Genomic DNA, 26,189 nt, shown 5'->3' on the forward strand with positions numbered 1-26,189 from the left:
GGCATTGCTTTTGCATTCTCTTTACTGGAGTTCTTCTCCCTGAGAAACCTCCAGAGCAGTGGTCTCCAACCTTTTTTATCACCGGGGACTGGTCAACTCTTGACAATTTTACTGAGGCCCGGGGGGGGGGGTAGTCTTTTGCCAAGGGATGTCACCGCTGCCGCCTGAGCCCCTGCTCCACTTGCTTTCCCGCTGGTGCCCCTGACTCCCCACCGCCGGCTGGGGGGCGCTGCCAGCAGCTGCCAGCAGCAGCTGTGCAGTGCCACACTGAAGGGGAGCCCCAGCCATGGCAGCCGCTGGAGAGCACCAAAGGTGAGCTGGCAGCAGAGTGGCAGGGCAGCCCCTGAGGCAGCAGCCGGGGAGGAGCCGCGGCCCGGTACCAACGGCCCGGGTTGGGGACCACTGCTCCAGAGTATTCAGGAATGTGCTGTGTCTTATTAGAAGCTGCCTTGCCCTGAAACTTTGCCTTCTTGGCACTGAATTGGCTTTTGGGCCTGACTATCAGTAACATTAGCCCTTTGGTTATAAGAAGATGGAATCACTGGGACCAGGAACTTCCCTTCTGGGTCCACAGCATCATTAGCATGTTAGGGGGTCTTCATCTTTCAAGGTTAGGCTGACATTAAGACTCTTAAAACGGGGACACACAGGTTATGGCAGGCACCATTTTTCATACCATTGGAAGGCCTGTGTTTGTATACATTTATCTGCCTTTGAGAATATTCATGCCACAGTTACAATTCCTATATTTTTCTTATTCAAAACCCATATAGTTTATCTGTATCCCGCTTTCCTTCCCAGCAGGAACTCAAAACAGCTAACAATACGGTGGGGGGTGGGGGGGAAATATAACAAAATGAGTGAACAGGAAAAGGGGGAGGGAGGTCTCTAAGTACCAAGCAGGTGTTACCTCTGTCTTCTCGCCAAATTTTCACCCAGATCTAGTCTATGGCTATCACAGTAAAAGCCAGAGAATCTTTTGGGTCATCTCCAGGCTTGCCAGCATCTTAAGTACCTGTGATCAAAGAGGACAACTAGCTTAGTTAGAGATTATTTAGCTGCTGCTAGCCACCTAGTGAGCAAGATCTTCCCTGGTTCTCTTCCTGGTCACACTTAAGAAATTGTGTATTTCTTGAATTTAGTCGCCATACAGAAGCATGGCTAGCATGGATCACAGGAGTCTGCACATTTGGCATTCAGAATTTGATAGGTTTCAGCTTTAAAATTGGTCAGATACCCTGGCTCTTTACCTGAAATTACACTTTCATGCCTAACGAAGAGCTCGCTGTCAGATAATCTCAAGAGCCTTGGTGAGACTGCAGCGGCAGTTGGGCCTTCTTGAAAGAGTGCAATCAACTGCAGGAGCTGGAATGAAAAGGCATAAACAGTGGAAAAGGTGATAAAGGGTGAGCTTCTAATTATCAGCTGATTTAAGTACACTACTGTGCACATTTTAGAGACAGCAAAGCAGAGTGCAGACTCCTAGATATAACTGCAGGGCTTCTAATTATCTATTTTTGCACCTTGATTAGACCCATTTTGCCTCCAAGAAATTATGTTCCAGAGAGTTTGGGAATGGCAATATAGCCCAATACTTGGTTATGTCCTCCTGAGGTTCCCCTTTAGTTGTGTTGCATCTTGGCTCTTTCCAAATGTGTTTGCATATTACAAATGCAAAGAGAATGCAACTACTGCAGCAAGACATTAATGGCACAAACTTGGAAAAAGCAAGATTTGCCTGGAGTGAATATATGTCCTGATAAAATGGGAGATTTTGTTACGATGGCTAAATTGACAAACCTAGTGAACTGAAAACCTCGGGAAGAATTCTATGACCATTGGAACTATTATCTAAATTATTTGAATAAGTAGTTCTATGGATGTATTGGACAAGTGATGGGGAAAGTAATACTTTAGTCTCTTATGTAATCAACCTTTTGTTTTTTCTTTATTCTGTTTCTTTTAGTTGTAATAAACTCAAAAATGTTTTACAAAACCAATACAGAAAGAACAGAATTTTTAAAAAATCATTCTGCAACTTACATGGCTGAAGAGGTGCATTAGAAGCCCTGAAGGAAGCAATTAGGAAGGATGTTTTAATTAAATCTATGGAGCATGGGAATGGAGGAGGAAGAAATTAAAAACAATTGGCACAAATCTTTATTATTATTTTCAGGCAGTTGTGATCAGCAATCAAATACATGTAACCCCTTGCTGGGAAATGCAAGTTATCCAGTACCAACTGTTTAATTCTATACTCCAATTATTCTAGTCCAAACCTACTGAAATCAGTGGGATTGTATTCTAAATATAGAATTTTAATCCATCCATATACTTGACCAGTAACACAGGAAACAATCTTATCCATTGGGTTCCCCTTTATAAAAGAGAAACTGGCCCTGGGGTGGAGCGAGTCCAGATGTCCGAGCTGGAATAGGGCCAACCCTGATTGGCCCGCCCCGACAGCTCCCACCCGCACTGCCCCAAGGTCCAGGAAGGCCTTTCACTATATCACAGATGCGCCAAAAGGCCTTCCCGGGCCCAGAGGCAGCTCTCCACCAGTGCGCCCAGCGTTGAGGGCCCTTGCAGCTGCCCCTGGCCCCAGGAAGGCCTTTCAAGCCTTTCCCAGGCCCAGGCACACCTCTCTGCCGCTGCTGTGGGAGGGGGGGCTCTCAGCTGTCCCTTGGCCTGGGAAGGCCTTTTGCCATGTCACATATGCGCCGAGAGGCCTTCCAGGGCCCAGGGGCAGCTCTCTGCCGGTGCGACCGGTGGGCAGGGCCCTTGCAGCTGCCCCTAGTCCTTGGAAGGCCTTTTGAGGCCTTCCCAGGCCCAGGCACAGCGGTGGTGGGGCTCATGTCTGCCCCTGGGCCTGGGAAGGCCTTTTGCCATGTTGCAGATGCGGTGAGAGGCCTTTCCGGCCTCAGAGGCGGCTCTCCGACAGCGCAGCTGCCGAGGAAGGCTCTCCCTGCTGTCCCTGTGTCCGGGGCCTTCCTGGGCCCAGGGGTGGCTCTCCAACGGTGCACCCACTGGGGAGGGCCCTCCCTGCTATCTCTGGGTCTGAGGCCTTGGTTCTGGGAAGGCCTTTCGCAGCAAGAGGCCTTCCTGGACCATCACCCAGCTCTCTGCTGCTGCGGACAACAACAATCAGGTAAGCTTGAACATAAAGGGCAGGATATCAATTCTGTAGCTTCTATACATTTGATGTCAGTCTGCAATCCTATACAATGTTGAAATAAAAAAAGTTTAGGATGGCTTCTGATGAACTTTTGACTCTTCAGCATGCCAATTTTGCACTGAGCTCCAGCTGAGCCAATATTCACTTTTAATTGAGGTCCTTCTCTCCTAGATCACCCTAAATGGAGCATCCAACATACTGTTCATGTTCAGGTTATAACTGGACCTATGCATAAGGATCAAATGGTATCCTATGGGCAGGCACTACAACTGGAAATTTCACATTTTTCTCACCTACAAACATTCCAATCCATTATCTGCCATCAATTTTTAATCACATGTATTCTGTATGTACTTCATTTCTCACACTGCCTTTCTCCAAATAAGAGACCCAAGGCAGCTTTCATCATTCTCCTCCACACCATTTTACCCTTACAGCAATCTTAAAAATAGGTTAGGCTGAGAACATGTGACTGGCCTGAGGTCATCCAGTGAGCTTCCATGGCACAATGAGAATTTGAACATGGATCTCCCAGGTCCTGGCTTGAAAGTCTAACCACCACACTAGCTTTCATGTAGTGACTGCTGAACAGTAGCAAGCAGCCAAGCCTTGATGAGTCATGTAGGTTAGCGATCCCCAACCTGTGGGCCACAGACCACATGTGGTCCGTCGACTAATTGGAGGTGGGCCAAGAAGGATGCCTCCCCCCCCCCCCGGCCCTTTACAACACACTTCGGGTGTTATTGTCTCCCATCACTCCCAGATGGGACTATCTCGTTGCAGAGAAACAAGCTCAGGATTATTTAGGATTTTTCTGCAAACCTGAGACAGTTTTCAGATTTGTAGAAAGATTTGTTTTCTCAGTTCATAGCTTCAGTCTCTGGATGTAAGTATCTACAGGTTTGGCCACATTGAGAATTATATACATTGATGATGATGATTACAAGCTGTGTAGGATTTCTTCTGTTTATAACACTGAGGTACAATTTATTTTTAAAGTTTCAAAGATTACTATTCCAACTCTTTCTCTGTTAATTTCTTTACAAGTAATCACAAAACAAAGTTAGAAATTTGGCTCAAGGGATATCAAATTTGGTCTAAATCACTTCTTGAAAAATGATATAAAACAAAGTAAAAAATAGAAATAAATGTATCATAAAAAACATATTTTAGATAATGTCATCTTTTGCTTCTAACTACTCACCAGAAGATTCAGAATTCTATCTTACTATTTCTCTCCCTAAACCTTCGGGAATCAAGAGTCAATACAGCTTGTGAGATGTGTGTAAGATTTTAGCTTTACTACAATGGGTTAAAATGGAAAAGAGCAAAACACATTATCATATCCTAGCCTATGAGAGCTCATACTGCATCAGTAAGATAGAATGCCTTAAGTTAATGATGTTTTTAGCTAACCAAATCCAATTTAAGCGGGCCACTGTAGTTCTACCCTGTTAGCCCCGTTCCATACAGCTTTCATTTCTTTTAAAATTGCGATGATAGAACTGAGAGTCTTTTTTCTTTTCCTTTTTTTGGGGGGAGGGGGACTCTTTAAAGTGTCCAACAGAAAAATGAACTCTTCTCTCAGTCACTGTATTATCTTTCATACCTCAGGCCAGAGTTCTGTTGTTTGTGTAATATTTTCCACTGCTCTGAAAATATTCAAAACCTCCAAACTACTGACTAAAATGCCGTGCAGTAATTGAGAAATACAGCACATCAAAGATGTAATTCACACTCAAGGAAAATGGCAGAGAAAAGGATTTTGTTTTGTTTATGATGATGAAAAGTAAATGGCAACAAGGAGGCTGTAATGGTTTGATCTAATAAGTGTATATTAGAAGAACTTTTACATGGTTGTTTTATCTCAGTTGTAGCACATCATTACTGATTTTTATTTTTTTTTAATTTAATTATTAGTTAGATTTATAGACCGCCGCTCCCAGGAAACTGGCTCACAGCGGTTCACAGAATTAATATAAAAACATAAAAACAAATGTCCCATAAAAACACCCCAATATTAATATCCTCCAAGATCTCTACAATAAAAATGGTAGTATACAATTCAAGATAAGAACTCCTCCCATGCTTTGGCCCTCTGGCAATGGTCCAGATAATGACCAGTGGTTGATGATTAAAAAAACAGGGTGGCAACTGGGGCAGCTATCAACAGCTCTAAAGCTGTGTCCGAACTCAGGGAGACCATATCTCATAAGCCAGGGTCCTCCCACCTGGCTTCAACCAAACGCCTGGTGGAGGAGCTCTGTTTTGCAGGCCCTGCAAAACTCAGAGAGTCCTGTCAGGGCCTGCAGCTTGTCTGGGAGCTCATTCCACCAGGTGAGGGCCAGGACCAAAAAGCCCTGGTTGAGGCCAGGTATGCCTGCCAGGGCCCTCGGCAAATTCATACTTGCAGAGTGGAGTGCCCTGTGGGGGGCATAAGGAGGTAGGAGGTCCCGTAGGTAAGTAGGGCCCAAACTGTGTAAAGCCTGAAAGGTCAACACCAATACCTTGAACCTGATCTGGAAGCAGACTGGTAACCAATGAAGTTGTTTCAACAAGGGCTGCACGTGGGCCCTCCAGGAAAACCTAAGGATCCACGCAGCTGCATTCTGTACCACCTGTAGTATCCGGGTCAGGCACAAGGGTAGGCCTGCATAGAGCAAGTTACAGAAGTCTAACCTGGAAGTGACCATTGCATGGATCACAGTGGCCAGGTGCTCCTGGGACAGATAGGGCACTAGTAGCCGGGCTTGACGTAGGTGGAAAAATGCTGTCCGAGCTACCTTAATGAACTGAGCCTCCATAGAAAGGGAGGCTCAAAAATCACTTTCAAATTCCTGACACAGATGTTAGTAGCACCCCATTCAGGCAGGGAAGATGTGCTTCCTGATCCTGCCCCTTTTGGCCTAGCTAAAGGACCTCCATATTGGAGGGGTTGGGTTTCAGACAACTCTTCTTGCTCCATCCAGCTACTGCTCCCCCCCATAGCTGGCGGGGTCCCACGGTTCCAGAGATGGTTTCTTCGGAAGAGGGGAAACCACCATCGCCTTGATCTGCTGAGGGAACTCTCTCTTCGATAGAGAGGTTCAATCTCCCTCAGTGGATTCGCTATCCATCAGTCACCCAACTTGAGCAACAACAATGGACAGAAGTCAAGGGAGCAAGTGGTTGTCCCCACTAACCTGAGCAATTTGTCTACTTTGGATATAGAGAGCCATCTGAAGCCATCAAACCTAATCCCCTGCAATGGCCACAGGGCTTCCATTTCACATTTTATATCAACCATGGCAATAAGGTCACGGCAGAGTGACAAGACCTTATCTGCAAAATAGCTCGCTAAAGCCTCACAGTCTAATTCCAATTTACTACTATTTTGGCACCCTTCCTCAAGGGCAGTCAAAGTCTGAACTACCCTAAATAATTGGGCTGGGTGAGAGCTAGTGGACGTGATCTCCACTGCAAAGTAATGACACTTTGTGGCTTTCGCTGCCATCTCATACGCCCTCATAAGCATGTGATGAGATGTTCTTGCCACCTCGTCGTGAGTCATCCGCCACACTCACTCTAGCTATATAACCTTCCTCTTCCTCTCCCAAATCTACGAGGAAAACCAAGGATCCTGTTTAAGGTGAGGGTGGAGAGGGTGCTCAGGAGCAATCTCATAAATGGCAGTCAACAGGCGGGACTGCCAGTCATCCACTTTTGTCAAGCTGCTTAGAAACACTGACTAAACTCTGTCTCTCTACTGCTTTTTTTATTCTGCTTTTACTGATGGTTGTTCAAGTTAGCATACAAGATTCCCCACCTGCTATTTTGTCTCTACCACAATCCAGAAAGGTAGGGTAGGGTTGGGAGAAGGGGATTGCCCCAAAGCATCCCAAGTGGAGTGAGGATTTGCATCCAGGTCTCCAGATCCTAGCCCAAGACTCTAATCCAGGCTTTCTCAATAGGGTTTTGTGAAAACCTGGGGTTTCTTGAAGGCCCTGGAAGAGTTTCCCAAATGTCTCTCCAACAAGACTGAGCATGATATAATTGCTTTCATTTCAATGAGATTTAGCGTGTAACTATATATATTTACCCCCTTCAAGGATCGCTGCCTTGTTGTGGCAAGGGGGCTTGCGTAGTTCAGTGAAGCTATGAGCTATGCCGTGCAGGGCCACCCAAGACGGACAGGTCATAGCTGAGAGCTCTGACAAAAGGTGATCCACTGGAGAAGGAAATGGCAAACCACTCCAGTATCTTTGCCATGAAAACTCTATGGACAGTTCCAATAGGCATAACGATATGACGCTGGAAGATGAGCCCCTCAGGTCGGAAGGTGTCCAATATGCTACTGGGGATGAGCAGACGGCTAGTACGAGTAGCGCCAGAATGAATGAAGCGGCTGGGCCAAAGCCGAAAGGACGCTCAGTTGTGGAAGTAACTGGTGGCGAAAAGACAGTCCGATGCTGTAAAGATTTTTATTCCATAGGAACCTGGAACGTCAGATCCATGAATCAAGGCAAGCTGGACGTGGTTAAACAAGAAATGAGAAGACTGAACATTGACATTTTAGGAATCAGTGAACTAAAATGGACAGGAATGGGTGAATTTAATTCAGATGACCATCAGGTATACTACTGTGGACAAGAATCTCGCAGAAGAAATGGAGTAGCCTTCATAATCAATAAGAGAGTAGGAAAAGCAGTCTTGGGATACAATCCCCAAAATGACAGAATGATCTCAGTTCGAATCCAAGGCAAACCATTCAACATCACAGTGATCCAGGTCTACGCCCCAACCACTGCTGCTGAAGAGGATGAAGTTGATCAGTTCTATGAAGCCCTACAACACCTTCTAGAAGCAACGCCCAAAAATGATGTGCTTATCATCATGGGGGATTGGAATGCTAAAGTAGGAAGCCAAAAGATAACCGGGATAACAGGCAAGTTTGGCCTTGGAGTACAAAATGAAGCAGGGCACAGGCTGGTAGAATTTTGTCAAGAGAATACAATGGTCATAGCAAACACTCTTTTCCAGCAACCCAAGAGACGACTCTACACATGGACATCACCAGACAGTCAACACAGAAATCAGATTGACTATGTGCTCTGCAGCCAAAGATGGAAAAGTTCTATCCAGTCAATAAAAACAAGACCAGGAGCTGATTGTGGTTCAGATCATGAGCTTCTTGTTGCAAAATTTAAGCTTAAATTGAAGAAAGTAGGGCAAAGCACTAGGCCACTCAGGTATGAACTAAATCATATCCCCGACGAATACACAGTGGAGGTGACAAATAGATTTAAGGAATTAGATCTGATAGACAGAGTGCCTGAAGAACTATGGACGGAGGTTCGCGACATTGTACAAGAGGTAGCAACTAAAACCATCCCAAAGAAAAAGAAATGCAAGAAATCAAAATGGCTGTCTGAGGAAGCTTTACAAATAGCTAAGGAGAGAAGGGAAGTGAAAGGCAAGGGAGAAAGAGAAAGATACACCCAATTGAATGCAGAATTCCAGAGAAAAGCTAGAAGAGATAAGAATGCCTTCTTAAATGAACAGTGCAAGCAAATAGAAGAAAACAATAGAATGGGGAGGACCAGAGATCTTTTCAAGAAAATTGGAGATATGAAGAGAACGTTTCATGCAAAGATGGGTATGATAAGGGACCAAAATGGTAGGGACCTCACAGAAGCAGAAGAGATCAAACAAAGGTGGCAAAATTATACAGAAGAACTATACAAGAGCGAGCTTAACATCCCTGATGACCACAATGGGGTAGTTACTGATCTGGAGCCAGACATCCTGGAATGTGAAGTCAAATGGGCCTTAGGAAGTCTGAGCAACAATAAAGCTAGTGGTAGTGACAGCATTCCAGTTGAACTATTCAAAATCTTAAAGGACGATGCAGTAAAAGTGCTACACTCAATATGCCAGCGAATTTGGAAAACTCAACAATGGCCACAGGATTGGAAAAGGTCAGTTTACATTCCAATCCCAAAGAAGGGCAATGCCAAAGAATGTTCAAACTACCGCACCATTGCACTAATTTCTCATGCTAGCAAAGTTATGCTCAAAATCCTACAAGCTAGGCTCCAGCAATATGTGGACCAAGAACTTCCCGAAGTACAGGCAGGATTTCGAAGAGGCAGAGGAACTAGAGATCAAATTGCCAACATACGCTGGATCATGGAGAAAGCTAGGGAGTACCAGAAGAACGTCTACTTCTGCTTCATTGACTATGCTAAAGCCTTTGATTGTGTGGAGCACAACAAATTGTGGCAAGTTCTTAAAGAGATGGGAATACCAGAGCATCTTATTTGTCTCTTGAGAAATTTATATGCAGGTCAAGAAGCAACAGTGAGAACAGAACATGGAATCACTGACTGGTTCAAAATTGAGAAAGGAGTTCGGCAAGGCTGTATACTGTCGCCTTGCCTATTTAACTTGTATGCAGAGCACATCATGAGAAATGCGGGATTAGAGGAGTCACAAATTGGGATCAAGATTGCAGGGAGAAATATCAACAACCTCAGATATGCAGATGATACCACTCTAATGGCAGAAAGTGAAGAGGAACTAAAGAGCCTGTTGATGCGGGTGAAGGAGGAGAGTGCAAAAGTTGGCTTGAAACTCAACATCAAGAAAACAAAGATCATGGCATCCGGCCCTCTCAATTCCTGGCAAATAGAAGGGGAAGAAATGGAGATAGTGACAGATTTTATTTTCCTGGGTTCCAAGATCACTGCAGATGGGGACTGCAGCAAAGAAATTAAAAGACGCTTGCTCCTGGGGAGGAAAGCTATGGCAAATCTAGACAGCATCCTAAAAAGCAGAGATATCACCCTGCCAACAAAAGTGCGTCTAGTCAAGGCTATGGTCTTCCCAGTTGCAATGTATGGCTGCGAAAGTTGGACCATAAGGAAGGCCGAGCGTCAAAGAATTGAGGCTTTTGAACTCTGGTGCTGGAGAAGACTCTTGCGAGTCCCTTGGACTGCAAGGCGAACAAACCGGTCAGTCCTCGAGGAGATCAGCCCTGACTGCTCTTTAGAAGGCCAGATCCTGAAGATGAAACTCAAATATTTTGGCCACCTCATGAGAAGGAAGGACTCCCTGGAGAAGAGCCTAATGCTGGGAGAGATCGAGGGCAAAAGAAGAAGGGGACGACAGAGAATGAGGTGGATGGATGGAGTCACTGAAGCAGTAGGTGCAAACTTAAATGGACTCCGGGGAATGGTAGAGGACAGGAAGGCCTGGAGGATCATTGTCCATGGGGTCGCGATGGGTCGGACACGACTTCGCACATAACAACAACAACAAATATATATTTAATTCAATATTTAATATCTGAAAATTCAGAGAATTAACCAAATAAAATATTTTATTTATTTATAGTTGGATTTATATACCACTGTTCGCCAAAGGGTCTCACAGCAGTTCACAATAAAATATAAAATCAAAGTAAAATCACATAGAATCCCATAAATACCCCATTATTACAATAAAAAGATGGCATTCTATTCTATAACTTTCCCCACTTGTTCAGAGAGAGGTTGGACATTAATTCTGTAAGAGAGAGAGGAGAGAAAGACTGGTCGATGGATTAGGGATCTTGGATGGAACCCGGGCTCTGCCCTGGCCTCAACCATATGCCTGGTGGAGGAGCTCTGTCTTACAGGCCCTGCGGAAAGATGGTAGTTCCGACAGGGCCCTTAGCTCCTCCGGGAGCTCATTCCACCAGGTTGGGGCCAGGACCAAAAAGGCCCTGGCCCTGGTCAAGGCCAGGTGAACATCCTGGGGGCCCGGGACAGTCAGTAGATTCATACCCGCAGAGCGGAGAGCCCTGCGGGGGGCATAAGCAACCAAACAGACCCGCAGGTAAGTAGGACGCAAGCCGCGTATGGCCTTAAAGGTTATAACCAACACCTTAAACTTGACTCGGAAACAGACTGGTAACCAATGGAGATGACTGAGTACTGGCTGAATACAGGCCCTCCAAGGTGTCCTAGTGAGGACCCTAGCTGCTGCATTTTGTACCAGCTGTAACTTCCGGATCAGAGTCAAGGGTAGGCCTGCATAGAGTGAGTTACAGTAGTCGTAGCGTAGAGTGAGTTACAGTAGCGCTATGCTACAGTAGCGTAGAGCGAGTTGCAGAAAAAATTAAATAATAGAGGGCAGCACCCTGAGATTAGATAATGCATCAACAAATTAGAAAATATGCCAGCATAATTCAGTAGTAGAATCATAGAATAATAGAGTTGGAAGGGAACTCATCGGTCATCTAGTCCAACCCAATGCACTATGCAGGACACTCACATGCCTATTGCTCATCTACTGTAACCTGCCACCCCTTTACCTTCACAGAATCAGCCTCTCCTTCAGATGGCTATCTAGCCTCTGTTTAAAAATTTCCAAAGATGGAGAATAGTAAATTTCCAAAGATTTGAATAGTAAATTCAAAGATGTTAGGAAAGATGTGTTTTCTAAAAAGGTCTGGTCTGGTCTGAATGAATGAATCAATGAATGAATAGGAAGTTTGACAGACCAAAGGAACAAGCCAAATCTAGATAAATTGGCAAAAATAAAGCTAATATAAACATAATTCAGAAAGACTGTGAAAAACCAGAAATGGGATGCCCCAAACCAGCAGGATTGGTGGTAAAAAAGTGTTTGAAGGAAATGCCTGAAAGGACGTTTACCTTTAAAGTCCAGCAAAAGGACAAGATTCACTCTTTTTTGAAGGTCTACTCCAGTTCTTCTCAAAGCTTCCTAGTCTTTGAAATATTTTGTCCAAGAACTTTCTGTCAGCCAAAGGAACTACTAAATTCTCTACACATTACAGGCCTCTCCCTTGCACATAGTAATGTTTGCTTGGATCATAAATCACTTAAAAACATGATGGGAAATTTCAACCTAATTAAAAAAAACTGCCCTTGAAACAAAGAAACTGAGCCAGCACATTTTATTTTAAAGAATATTGTACTTTCAGTGTGACTCCTCCTCTTTAGCTCTTAATCAATAGATGGCAGCTCATGTGATATGAGATTGCAAAACAGCCAGCATTTCATTCAGACAGAGAAAGTGCTTCGGCAAGCCCTATAATGAAGGCAGAGCTTATGGTTTTAAATATGTATAACAAATAAAAGGAGGATTAATAACATCTGTGAATGTATTTGTGTTTATGTCAAGGGGCTGCTGAAACACAGACAAATTCCCAGAGTAAGGAAGATTAATCTATCAAGCTGACACTAATGTTGCAAGAAACTTCAATCAGACTGCTATGCCTATTACTATTTACTGGATTGTTCCATTTTAAGAAACCATGCTAGCATATTCAAATCATAATGCAAGTATTTAGACTCTCAAAAGTCCATGGCCTGCATTTACGTAACCTTGGTTTCAGGCTCCATAGATGCATATTTAAAATCACTATTGTTTGTAAGTTCCAGACTATGTAGTATAACCAAAACTCTATTAACCCCACACCACACACATACCCCCCCCCCAAAAAAAAACACACCTTCTCTGGAGTAAACACATATAAAGAAAATTTACATAGGTAAATGTACTTTAATATTTATTCTAGAAAAGATACTAAAATCCTATTTGTTCACAAATACTATGCCCTTCTGGTATACCTGGTCTCATATTCAGCATTATTGCTATCTGCTGGGCATAATATTTAAGAAACTATGGGAAATGCAGGATTGAACACTGTTTTACCAATAGTTCAAAAAGTTCAATGATTATCATAATCAAAACAAAATGGCTGAAATGTTTAGAAATATAAATTCAGCTTTCCTGAGAACTGTATACTCTTTCATGTGGCCTTCTCTTCACAAATTCTAATAATCAACCATCTGTAGAACATGTGTACATCTTGATTCAAATACATCAACACAGTGGGTGGGATCCAGTCCAAGAACCTTACAAGATCTTTGCAAGACCTAACCAGCCATTTTCAATTTCCCAAAAGTTTATTTCCAGAGTTACAGGAACTGTGTAGGTGAAGAGAATGCAGTGGAGAGGATGAATCACTCAAACTAGATAAGAACAAGCTGAACCATGAACTGATACAAACTGGGAGGCTAATTCAGTTCATGACACCTGCTTTCTTTTCCCCATCATTTTTTGCAGGGAGTAGGAAGCAGGGGGTTAAATGTATCTGAACCATTTAAAGATCTTCTATCTACTCCTCACAAAAAGCAGCAGGGAGCTGAAAGCAGGGGGTTAAATAGCTCACAGCTGGGGCAGAAAGCCCCTATGAGCCAGTTAACCTTCTGCTTTCTGCTCCTGGCTGCTTTTCATGAGGAAACCCCTGCTTTCTGCTTCCTACTGCTTTTGTCTGGGAGCAGAAAGCAGTGGGTTAAATGGCTCCCAACCATTTAAACTTCTTATTTCTGTTACTTTTTATGGGGAAACCCCTGCTTTCTGTTCCCTAACCATTTTTGCAGGGAGCAGAAAGCAGGGGTTTCTTTGCAAAAAGCAGCAAGGAGCAGAAAGTAGGGGGTTAAATGACTGTGAGTAATCCCTGCATCTTACTCTTTTATCAGTGGAACGCCAGTCACAGAAGAGAGGCAAGAGAGAGTAATTGTGCTCTCTCCCCAAAGCAACCTCCCAAGCCATGTGACTATTATTCCACTTGGCTGCTGCAGGGAGCAAAGAGCCAGGAAGATGTACATCCATCAGCATTTTCCATTGCATCCACAAAGCATTAATCCTAAATTCCTAATTCCAGTATCAGTTAAAGAAGTACATTCAGTATACACAAGATGCCATCTTCCAAATAGTACTTGTCTAAAAAGTGTCATGTATTGACATATCCATACAGATGCTGCAGCTAAATAGATGAATTGCAGAAAGGAAACATCAGCATGGTGGGAAACACTGACTTGGTTCTCTCCCACTTGGTCACAGAGTCCTCTAAAGCAATTTTACACCTTTCAAAAAGGGGTGACAAAATTGCAAGGGAGCTGTGACATTCTTTATTTCAATAGAACTAGTAAATGCTGGTGACATGCATGCCCCTAAATCATTTCAGTACTAAACATTGGGCTGAGCTGCTGGATGTTCAGAATTTTTCTTCAAGTATGGTTTAGAGTGAATCCATTATTATCCCTGCTAAAAGCATATGTCAAAGTTTAGGTTAGATAATTAATCCCAACTCTGAGTGAGTACTGGTGTGAAGATACTAGAAATGGACACAACCTGATATATAAATAGCTGCATTGTAGTACTTTTTAAAACAAAAGGCATTGGGTGCAGGACCATACCTAGCACTTTTGTCTTTAAAGTGCAGATATTCATTCAAAGGTTGTGCAAATTTCCTTCAATTTCTCCCTTGGCAAAAACAAAACAAAAAAAGATGCCATTGCCTAATCCCATTGAATATTATCACACACACAAAATCTCTTCCTACCCCCAAGGTTTCTAGACCACCCTGTTAAAAGTTACTTCTCTTAACAGAGATTTTGAGAATATTTATTCTAATGATTTTGAAAATATTCCTTCTAATGACCTATTTATTTCCAAATGGACTCCTTGAGCAAATATTATGAGGTCACTGAAGTAATAGTAAAGCCATCAGGGCTTTTCTCAGTTCTGTTCATCTGATTCCCAAATGTATGGTTATACCATCTCTGCCATCTTTTCTTGCTGATAGAAGGAACTCTTCCAGACCTCAATAATGTTCAATGTATTTCCTTTCATTGGGATGGGTGCGACTCTAGGGACACTCCAAAGTTTCACTATATGAAGATCCATACACAGAGACTAATTTTGCATAACATAACTGTTATTTGGGGCTCATGTTCAGCAACTAAGCCTTTTACTGGAAAATGTGACCCGGATCTGTCCTTCTTAACATAGCCTACAGGTTGCCACTTTGTGCTATAAGGGTCAAAAAAGGGATTAGGTCTGCCTTAGATCTGGGCCAACTGCCAATAGGTTTCAGACAACAGCATCCTGAAAGCACTAGGAAAGGTAGTGATTCAAGATAACAGCAAGACAGATTTGACAACAAAATATACAGGACCTTGGACAGCTCCTAACTCTCAGGCATGTTCTGTGAGGCCAGGTTCCAACATGAGCACTATATAAGTTATATGTGCCAACCAGATAATTACCAGGGCTTTACCGGAGTAGCCCACACTAGCCTGTTTTCATCAAAAACTAAGCAGAGTCAGCCCTGGCTAGTATTTTGCTAGAACACCACCAAGGAATACCAGGGTCATAATGCAGAGGCAGGCCATGGCAAACCACCTCTGAACATCTCTTGTCTTGAAAGCCCTATGGGCTCACCATAATTCAACTGTGATTTGATAGAAAAAGTAAAGTAAATTTGCCAGAACTCTACAGAGAGAGCACTCAGGTCTGTTTCTGTAATTGTGGTATCACACAATGATCACAAATTGCACCTGCTGTTTGTAGCTTTCCAAAGGATGTGCAGCTTAGGAAACTGATGGGCACATCCTTCAACATCAGGACATGTCTAAGCTGCTGCTTCCTAGAGACTATTGCAATTTCCCCTTCCTTCAATGCTATATCTGAAACAACATGGTAACCACTGCTGCACTGACATCTGCTTTCTGTGAAAGATATACTTGTAGGTATATGGTTGTCTCGTGTTTACAACATTCTAAACTGGATTAATGTAGCTTCTTTCCAAATCATATGAGAATCCCCGGGCCAACCTATATGATCCTCCTCCTCAGTGCTTGTTAGATTTGTTTTTCAAGTTGTTGGACTCTGAGTCACAGGTAGGAGCCAAGCATCAGAAGCATGTGGAGGCCAATTTGGGAGAAGATAGGCCTGCTTATCCCAGAGAAGGAAGTGTCTCTTCTATCCTTCCTCCCTGTATTATGCTTGATTACACTTCTGGCAAATCAATTAAATGAAACAGCATGTGACTGAATACTGGGTGTTTGTTGAGATGCTCCCAGCACATAAGCAACTAATGGCTGTCTTCAATGCAATGTATTGCATCTCTAAGATGTTCTTGTCTTTCCGGTGGCCCTGCAGGCTGTCAGCAAATACAATAGTGCTGTGTCAGGAGACAGCAGCATTCCACACCAGTGAACACTCCCAATTCTTTGAGCAGCAGATGCTGCTTCAAGAATTTGTAAGATCAGGGAGCCACAATAGTTGGAGATGACATCCTGTGTCTGGTCTCTCTGTACTGCAGCACAGCAATATTTCCAAGAGAACTCGAATGCTCAGGGTTTGGTGTGTCTCCCCGCCCCATGTGCATGCTGAGAAGAGATATAGCTAAAGCAAAACAAACCCATCATCAAGGTCATTTGGGTCATTAAAAGGAACATTTAGCACATACTGACATACTACATAATCACCTACCATACTCTCACCCTTGAGACCATGATGGGAGCTGGAAAAAAGCCTTCTTTTCTCTTTAATACGAATTGCCATCAGGGACCAGTAATAATCTCAAGCCTTGCATCATTTCACAGCTGAGTTGTTTGAAGACAGGCGGGCTGGTCATTACCGCAAGCAGCTGTGGTGGGGGACTTTATCTCTCCTTCCTTTGTAGTTTTAATTCCCCCACCATTTTCTCTGCTACCGTCCTCCTTCTTCTTCCCCACACACTGTTAAGTAAACTTAATCCCCAATAGAAAACACAAGGGCTCCTTTATTTTAATTGCGTTTGAAATGCCTCTTTAAGTTACTTTGGATATACTGCTGCTAAACAGAAGTGAGGATGACACCGCAGGAAAAAAAATGACTTTGCTATCCTCATGTAACCTTTCTTCTTTTTTCCCCCTTGGCTCACAAGCATTACTTCAGCAGTTTTATGTGTAGCTTGGTCTTATCAGCTAACAGAAGGAACAAAGACACTCACATGTATCTGCATGGCACAAAAAGCCTGGAGTAATGAAAACCCATTTCCATGCCCTTATTTATTCCAGAGGCCATGGAGACACCATTATCAGCCATGCTGAAAGACTCAATGAACTACTACAGACAATTTCCAAATGCACTATATTTTTTGAACACACAATGCAAAAAGAAAACCTCTTCTTTTAAAAAATAGATTAACAGCTCAAAATATACATTTTAGTTGTAATAATTTCCCAGTTCTGTAGCATTTGGTGCTTAAAACCTCTGCTCTGCACAAGGATTGCATATAATAGTGATCAAGTGAACTGGAGCGCACTTCTGTCTATTGTTATACACAGCTGCTTGTATTTTTATAAGTTTACAAAAGCACAAAGCGGCAGGGAGGCAGAAAATGAAATGGATTGAGGAGATCAAGAAATACTGCTGCTCTCCAAGGTATCAAGAACTCTCTAGGTCCAGGATGATAGTTGATCTCTATTGTGAATTACTGTAGGTCTACACTTATTTTTTTTCCTTCTCAAACAATAAGTTCCCAATAGTTTTTGAGCTTGTTCCATCTAGAATGCCTTAGCTCCTCACCTCTCATTATATATATACAAATCCACAGTTCCAATTGTAATCAATATAAAAACAATTCTTGTAGAATTAATAGAGCAGAATGGCACCCTTACGCCATTTAAAAATATAATCAGGCTTTGGCCTGTCTCTTTCTTGCAGAATCAGCCTTTCCAACGGTAGAAGCTGAAACATTGCTACCACACAAATCACATAGAGGTAAAAGGCAATGCCAAGGAGATGCTCTTCCATGAAATACTAATCTTTTTATATTAAAAAAAAACTTTCCCCAAGAAGCCCAACTACATCAAATGCAGACTAGAAGAATGAAAAAAAAAACAACTTTGGCTAATTAGCAGGCTCCACCAAGTACACAGCTAAAAATTCTTCTTGCTTTCTGTAGCATGTAAAGTTTAAACCCTGTACATGCTGGTACTTAATGAAATCTTCCTATTCACCTGTTTACATGCAGCCACTTCATTTATAAGTGCCCTTATTCACATGCACTGTTTAAATCTAAAAATGAACTTACCAGTACAGGTTAAAGCTATCTCTTCTGCTCAGTGAAAGCTATCTCTTCTGCTCCATCACTCAATAAGACATCAACCTCATGTTAATAATAGGTTCTTCCAGTGTATTAAAGAAAACCACCCTTAGATTCTATAGTTTTCATGACTGGTGCAACTTAGAAAAGTGTAGAGAAAAGCCTCAAAGTTTTAAAAAGCTTCAGGCTTTAAAAACATAGTCTTGAGTGGTGAATGTTGGGTAGTTTGCACATAGCATACTCATCCATTTACCAGCTAGGATTGCTAGTGCCCTTTCAGATTATGCAATAGGAAAACTCCCCATGCCAGGTGGTAAATATTTGCTAACTCAGATCACCAGGTTCTAAGTCCTCCACATGGGAAAATGAATTTTTCCATTGACAGCACAAAGCAGAACAAGTATTTTAAATTTTAATGAAGACAGTAAAAAACAAAACAAAATTCTCAGTTTATTCAAATTGCAAGTTGCAGACTTTCTCAACCTTTTTACCATTGAGAAACCCCTGAAACATTCTTAAGGCTTTGGAAAACCCCAGAAGTGGTGTGATCGTGCAGAATATTGTTAGGAAGCATAGCTGTGTACACACCCACCTGGGGGCCCTCCCCTTCCCACCCCCTCCAGGCCCATCATTGGCCATTTTGGAAGGGGTGGGTCAACACAACCAAATATGGTCATATCACTTGATACAGTTTTAACAAATTTAAAAAATATATTAAAAATTAAGTCCCACCTATTCAAGAAACCTTTCCAGGCCCATCAAGAAAGCCCAGGGTTTCACAAAACCCTGGCTGAGAAACCCTGGTCTAAGGAAAATTTTAGAAAATGTTTCATTTATTCCAATAGGGAACTATATATGGAAGCAGCCTTCTGCAATAGATTTTATTGGCTTATCAACTGTCTACTTGTGCCATTTTTTAATATGATCCCCACTTAAAATGCAAAGCTTGAGTGGGTATGTTTTTTCCATCCGTGTTGCACTGCCCATATCTGGATGAAGGTCACTGCATTTAAATGGCTCCCAAATTCAGCCATGACCTTCAAACCACTGCTGAGTCAAACAAAATCATCTGACCATTTCAGCTAAGGTGACTACACACATTTGCCTTATCAGCAATTTCCCCTACCATATGTGAGTCTTGCTAGCAAGGAAAGACTAATGGATTCTGACTGAGCCTTCTAATCATCTCAGCTTCTTTATGTAGCCCATGAACATGACAGCTTAGTAGCAGACACTTATTTATGGTAGGAAAACTTGTTCAACTGATCAAGAGAGAAAATAACAGGAACTATAATTAGGTAGGAATTAAATTTTCATTCGATAATATTCCAAGCTGTATTCTTTAGAGAGAAGACCAAATTTTGCCTTTATTAATGTAGTCAGTCCTCACATTTCCCAGTGAACACCCTCCAAAACTTTTTGAGGTGATTTTATCTGCTTGGTAAAGGGGGAAATACAAGAAGATGCAGAGAAATAATGCCAAATTGGGGGGTTGGGGCATAATAGCATGGGGAAATCAGTTGAACCATTGTATCAAAAACCAACTGCTTTTGGAAAATGCAAGCTGCATTCTCTAAGGGCAACAAGATGTTATCTGCAGTCAGATTCCCAGTAGTAAGAGATCACTGCTATTTTCCCTCTCCTTTTAATGACAAAGGAACTTCTTGGCTTTTGGAACCTGAGTGGGATCATAATGTTGTTGTTTTTAAGTGCGAAGTAGTGTCCAACCCATCGCGACCCCATAGACAATGATCCTCCAGGCCTTCCTGTCCTCTACCATTGCCCGGAGTCCATTTAAGTTTGCACCTACACCTTCAGGCACTCCATCCAACCACCTCATTCTCTGTCGTCCCCTTCTTCTTTTGCCCTCGTTTGCTCCCAGCATTAGGCTCTTCTCCAGGGAGTTCTTCCTTCTCATGAGGTAGCAAACGTATTTGAGTTTCATCTTCAGGATCTGGCCTGCTAAGGAGCAGTCAGGGCTGATCTTCTCTAGGACTGACCGGTTTGTTCGCCTTGCAGTCCAAGGGACTCGCAAGAGTCTTCTCCAGCACCAGAGATCAAAAGCCTCAATTCTTTGACGCTCGGCCTTCCTTATGGTCCAACTTTCGCAGCCATACATTGCAACTGGGAATACCATAGCCTTGACTAAACGCACTTTTGTTGGCAGGGTGATGTCTTTGTTTTTTAGGATGCTGTCTAGATTTGCCATAGCTTTCCTCCTCCCCAGGAGCAAACGTCTTTTAATTTCTTTGCTGCAGTCCCCATCTGCAGTGATCTTGGAGCCCAGGAAAATAAAATCTGTCACTACCTCCATTTCTTCCCCATCTATTTGCCAGGAATTGAGAAGGACGGATGCCATGATCTTTGTTTTCTTGATGTTGAGTTTCAAGCCAACTTTTGCACTCTCCTCCTTCACCCGCATCAACAGGCTCTTTAGTTCCTCTTCACTTTCTGCCATTAGAGTGGTATCATCTGCATATCTGAGGTTGTTGATATTTCTCCCTCCAATCTTGATCCAAATTTGTGACTCTTCTAATCCCGCCTTTCTCATGATGTGCTCCGCATGCAAGTTAAATAGGCAAGGCGACGGTATACAGCCTTGCCGAACTCCTTTCTCAATTTTGAACCAATCAGTGATTTCATGTTCAGTTCTCACTGTTGCTTCTTGACCTGCATATAAGTTTCTCAAGAGACAAATAAGATGCTCTGGTATTCCCATCTCTTTAAGAACTTGCCATTATTTGTTGTGCTCCACACAATCAAAGGCTTTAGCATAGTCAATGAAGCAGAAGTAGATGTTCTTCTGGAACTCCCTAGTTTTCTCCATGATCCAGCGTATGTTGGCAATTTGATCTCTATAGTTCCTCTGCCTCTTCAAAATCCTGCCTGTACTTCTGGAAGTTCTTGGTCCACATATTGCTGGAGCCTAGCTCATAGGATTTTGAGCATAACTTTGCTAGCATGAGAAATGAGTGCAATGGTGCAGTAGTTTGAACATTCTTTGGCATTGCCCTTCTTTGGGATTGGAATGTAAACTGACCTTTTCCAATCCTGTGGCCATTGTTGAGTTTTCCTAATATGCTGGCCTATTGAGTGTGGCACTTTTACTGTATCATCTTTTAAGATTTTGAATAGTTCTACTGGAATGCTGTCACCATCACTAGCTTTATTGTTGCTCAGACTTCCTAAGGCCCATTTGACTTCAGAAGCTCCCGCAGGCCCGCAGCTCTTCTGGGAGCTCATTCCACCAGGTAGGGGCCAGGACTGAAAAGGTCCTTGCCCTGATCGAGGCCAAATGCGCTTTCCTCGGGCCGGGTATGACCAATAAATTAGCACCTGCAGAGCGTAAAGCTCTGCGGGGGGCATAGGGTGAAAGTCAGTCCCTCAAGTATGTGGGACCCAGACCATGTAGGGCTTTAAAGGTAAGTACCAGAGCCTTGAACCAGATCTGGGCAGCAACCAGCAACCAATGCAGCTGCCTCAGCACAGGCTAGTTATGAGCCCTCCACGGTGTTCCAGTGAGAACTGTAGCCACTGCATTTTGTACCAGCTGTAACTTCCAGATCAAGCCCAAGGGCAGGCCCATGTAGAGCAAGATACAGAAATCTATTCTGGAGATGACCGTTGCATGGATCACTGTAGCCAGGTGTTCCAGGGACAGGTAGGGCACTAGTAGCCTATACCCTATAGCCACAGGACCTCTGTCTTGGAGGGGTTGAGTTTCAGGCGACTCTGCTCAAGCCACCCAGCTGGTACAATCAGGGCAACTGTAGTTTAGCCCTGTTGAGATTATAAGAACTTTAAAAGGCAGGTGGGAAAAATATGTTTAAGCATTCCTATCAAAGGACAGCTTCTGCCTAATTGCCTCTCCAATATAGTCATTTTTAAAATGCAAGGAGGTTTTTAAATGTGGGAAACCCTAAGAATGTATTTTGTTGCATGCCTATGAATGTTTCAACAAAACCTCCTTTTCCAACAGAGCAGACAGTGGTCCTAGGAAATTTTCAGGCAGGGTATAATGTGACAACCCTCCTGCTGTTTGTTCCCAGCATCTGATAAATAGAGGCACTTTGTATTTAAATTAAATCATAAATTCAAACAAATAATACATAGGGGCGATAGGCTATTTATAAGCAGATGACGCTATCTGCAATCAGGAAAACTTGCCAGAGAGTAAGTCCCATTCAATAAAATAGGACTTACTTCTGAGCAAGACTGTTTACGTTTCACTACTGACTCCCACCATTCATCCCTTTTCTTAAATTATATAAACACTCAATCATCATGAAGCAATAATTATGAAGCATTATTCAGGCTTGAGAGCTTTTCATGGGTCCTGAATATGCCTCAGACAACATATTTTTATGAATGCTTAGATCAGATCTAACTCTGCAGCACAGCCACAGATAACCCCAGGAAGCTCTTTGACACATACGACTGGATAGCCATCTCTTGCTGTTTGTGTCTTTCATCTGGCAAATTAGAAGATACTGCCTTTAAACTGGGCCATACATTTAAACAAATAAATTAGCCAATTTGTAAATGGAATACCCCTCCCCATTTTAATTCACCTTATATTTTCACATTTTAAATTATTTAAGAACGGTATCTATTACGTATACATGCAGAAATATATCTATATATGCATGAAACAAAAACAGTTTTTGTTTAATAGTCTGGGGTTTTGTTGTTCATTGTACATTTAGGTATATTTCTGCATGTATATATAATAGACATATTTCTTAAACAACTGATAGATACATAGGCACTAATGCAATCAAAACAAGACCAGGCAAAGTAATATATTAGTCAGCATGGTGTAGTGGTTAAGAGCTGTGGTTTTTAATCTGGTGAGCTAGGTGTAATTTCCTGTACATGCAGCCAGCTGGGTGACTTTGGGCTAGTCACAGTCATGTTAGAAGCTGTTCTCACAGAGCAGTTTCTCTCAAAACTTTCTCAGCCTCACTTCTCAGGGTGGTGAAGGAAAGGTGATGGTAAACTGCTTTGAGACTTTGATACATAAAGGCCTGATCTTTATAAAAGGATTTCATACTAGTTAACATGTAACTGCATTTTAACTTTTAAGATTTTGCCTTTAAACAAATTCAATGTTTACCTTTAATACCTTTTCCTTCAAAGAGAGTCAATTTTCTTTAGTATGCATAGCATAATAACAAAAATACTAGTAATTATTAAAGAAAGATTTTGTAGATGCTAGATAATGTAAACTTTTCATCTCGTGTTTCTTTTACTTATATCAGATTGATATTTAACAGTTATGGAACAGGTAAAAATGCAACAAAAAGTCTCATCTTAGCAGTAATGGGAAAAGTGTCAAGAATTTTTGTGTCATTAAAAATAGTCTTGCCAGAAGATGGTGAGAAACACCTTGTATGGGACAATTTGCTTACTTTTCCACTCCATCCAGCACTTTGACACCAAAATACTTCACTTAAATTATCTTTAAAACTTCAGTGATATATGAACTAGAATAAAGCCACTAAGGAATAGCAGGTCCTTCTACTTGGATCCACAGTGTCTACATTCATTTACTGAAGTGGTAGAAAGACAAACCATTTTTAATTTAGTTGGATATAGGTTGAGAGGGAATGTTAATAATCTTACATAATTGAAATGGCAGGCAGGTAAGTAGAAACAGTATCAGCACATATTGAGCATGAGGTGGTTGGTTTTGTTCATTGAAGCCTTAGGCTAATGTGTGTTTTTTTCCTCTCTCCTTGTGTGCTGGCCTGGAATAACTGAATTGTAAAGCAGCAAAAAGTAATGATTCTCTGCCTGTGGGAAGGAAATCCAATGTGTATCCTAAAGGACCAATCTGGTAGCCCTTTTTAAAAAATAAGTCAAATATTAGTTAAAAACTGGTGACCAATAAGTTGTAATTTTTGCCTCCATCAGCAAGGCACCCCACTAGGTTAATTCTTAAAAGAAAATAAACACTATACATGAGTCTCAAGAAGAAAATAAAGACAACAGACAACAGGTTTGCATGCAGCACGTCTTGGGTTCAATCCCTGGCATTTCCAATTAAAAGGATTTGATTTTTATTACCATTATTATTAATATTTCTTACCCTTTACTCTTGGCATGCCAGATCTTCCTCCTACACTAGCCTCAACCATAGGACCTCTGGAAAGCTAACAAATCCTGCAGGGCCCACAGCCTCCAGGAGCTCATTCCACCAGGTAGGGTTCAGTACTAGGGTTGTTAGCTCTGTTTGGGGGAATTACTGGAGATCTGGGGTTAGTGCTTGGGAAGCTGGAGTCTGGGGAGGAGGCAGAGCTGGGAACAGAAGCAATGCCATTTTGTGCTACCCTCAGAAGCTGCCATTTCTTCTAGGGGAACTGATCTCTGTAGTATAGAAAATGATTATACTTGCCACAGAACACCAGATCCCACTTGGAGATGAATCACCCTACTTAATACAGCATGGTGTAGTGGTTAAGAGCAGTGGCTTCTAATGTGGCAAGCCAGGTTTCATTCCCCACTTCAGCTGGGTGACATGGGGTTCATTACAGTCCTAACAGTGCTGTTCTGACCAAGCAATCCTGTCAGAGCTCTCTCAACCCCAGCTTCTTCAAGAGGTATCTGTTGTTTGGAGAGGAAGGGAAAGCAATTGTCAGCCACTTTGAGACTCCTTTGGGTGGTGAGAAGCAGGGTATAAAAACCAACTCTTCTACTACTTAATACAGAATCTGTAATTTTTAAATGTAACTCAGGTTGTTGGTTTAATCCTCAATATGATCTAGGTGTTGGCTAGCACTGTTTGAGGTCCACCACATGCCATCTGCTGTTGGGCCACAGGACCTCAACATCAACCTCAACTTCTTCTTTGCAAACTTGAGACTATAAAACCAGGACAGACTGAAAGGTGGCAAAGTGATTTTCTTCAGCTCGGTGAGCTATGTTCTGTATATTATTTCCTTCAAAGGTTAACAAAGTGCAGGCCAACAGCCTAAAATGAGCACCTCAGAGTAACATCATGAAAAAGCTGCCATTCTCACCCTCACTCATATAATTAACAATGATGTCGTAATTATAATTAGTAAGCATAAAAAACATCCAGAATCCAACAAGATACAATTCTGAAAGCAGCATGCACATACCTCCCACACACAAATATGAAATACAGTGAACAACAACTGCTGAAAGAGAAGAATTTTTCCTAAGTGTTTTAATTGAACGATAAAATGAATAATTAGCAGATTTTCAGTGCAGTTCTCCCTGCATGCTACATTTTTTCCTCAAAGAAGAAACTCTGTGAAACATGTTTTTTGATGGCAACAATGAACAAATACATTCCATTATCCCTTAGATCACAAACTCTACCCTGATTCTATATCTTACCATTACTTCTTCTAACCATAGTCATACAATGTTAGGAGGAAAAGTAGAAATTCTCATTTTATAAAAACCATAGGAGACAATTTTGGTGGGAGACTGGTGTGGTGGAACAGAGTTAAACAATTCTCCTGTCAACTCTACTATTTCTCAGCTGTATTTAAGAAGTCACAATTTTTATTTACATTATATTTATATATTTATAGTCCCAAGTGGGACTGCTAAGTGTCCAGATACACATTAATACAACATAGGAACAAGTGTTCTGAATATTTTTTAAAGGATTTTTGTGTTCCTCATGTTGCTGATTTTGCTCTCTCACACAATGATATAAAAGCTTGGTTTTTATGTGAGAACAGTAACCCATGTTAACAGTTCACTGTGCTTAATCCAGACCTTAATTAAGTCTGTAGGTCTCAACAGGCCATCAAAATCTATTTTCAAATGTCTAGGAGAAATTGGAGGAGAATCTGTACTATTTGTGAAATGCAAGGAAGGCAAATATTTGTATGGAAAATACAGGTCATGTGTAACTAGGAGTGGATTACAGAGTTGTGTGACTGCAGAGTCTCTCTTGCTGCCACTTCTAGGGAGCTAAACATTCCCAGTTCATACTTGTCAGTTTAGAAATTAGGATGGTCCAAAGGATTAGCCCTATTTTTTCCCTCCAGTCACAAATACAAAGTGCCCTGCCTTTGATGCTTGAAATCCACCACTGAGATA

This window comes from Paroedura picta, chromosome 3 (genome assembly GCF_049243985.1).
Source record: "Paroedura picta isolate Pp20150507F chromosome 3, Ppicta_v3.0, whole genome shotgun sequence".
In the NCBI taxonomy this organism is placed as follows: Eukaryota; Metazoa; Chordata; class Lepidosauria; order Squamata; family Gekkonidae; genus Paroedura; species Paroedura picta.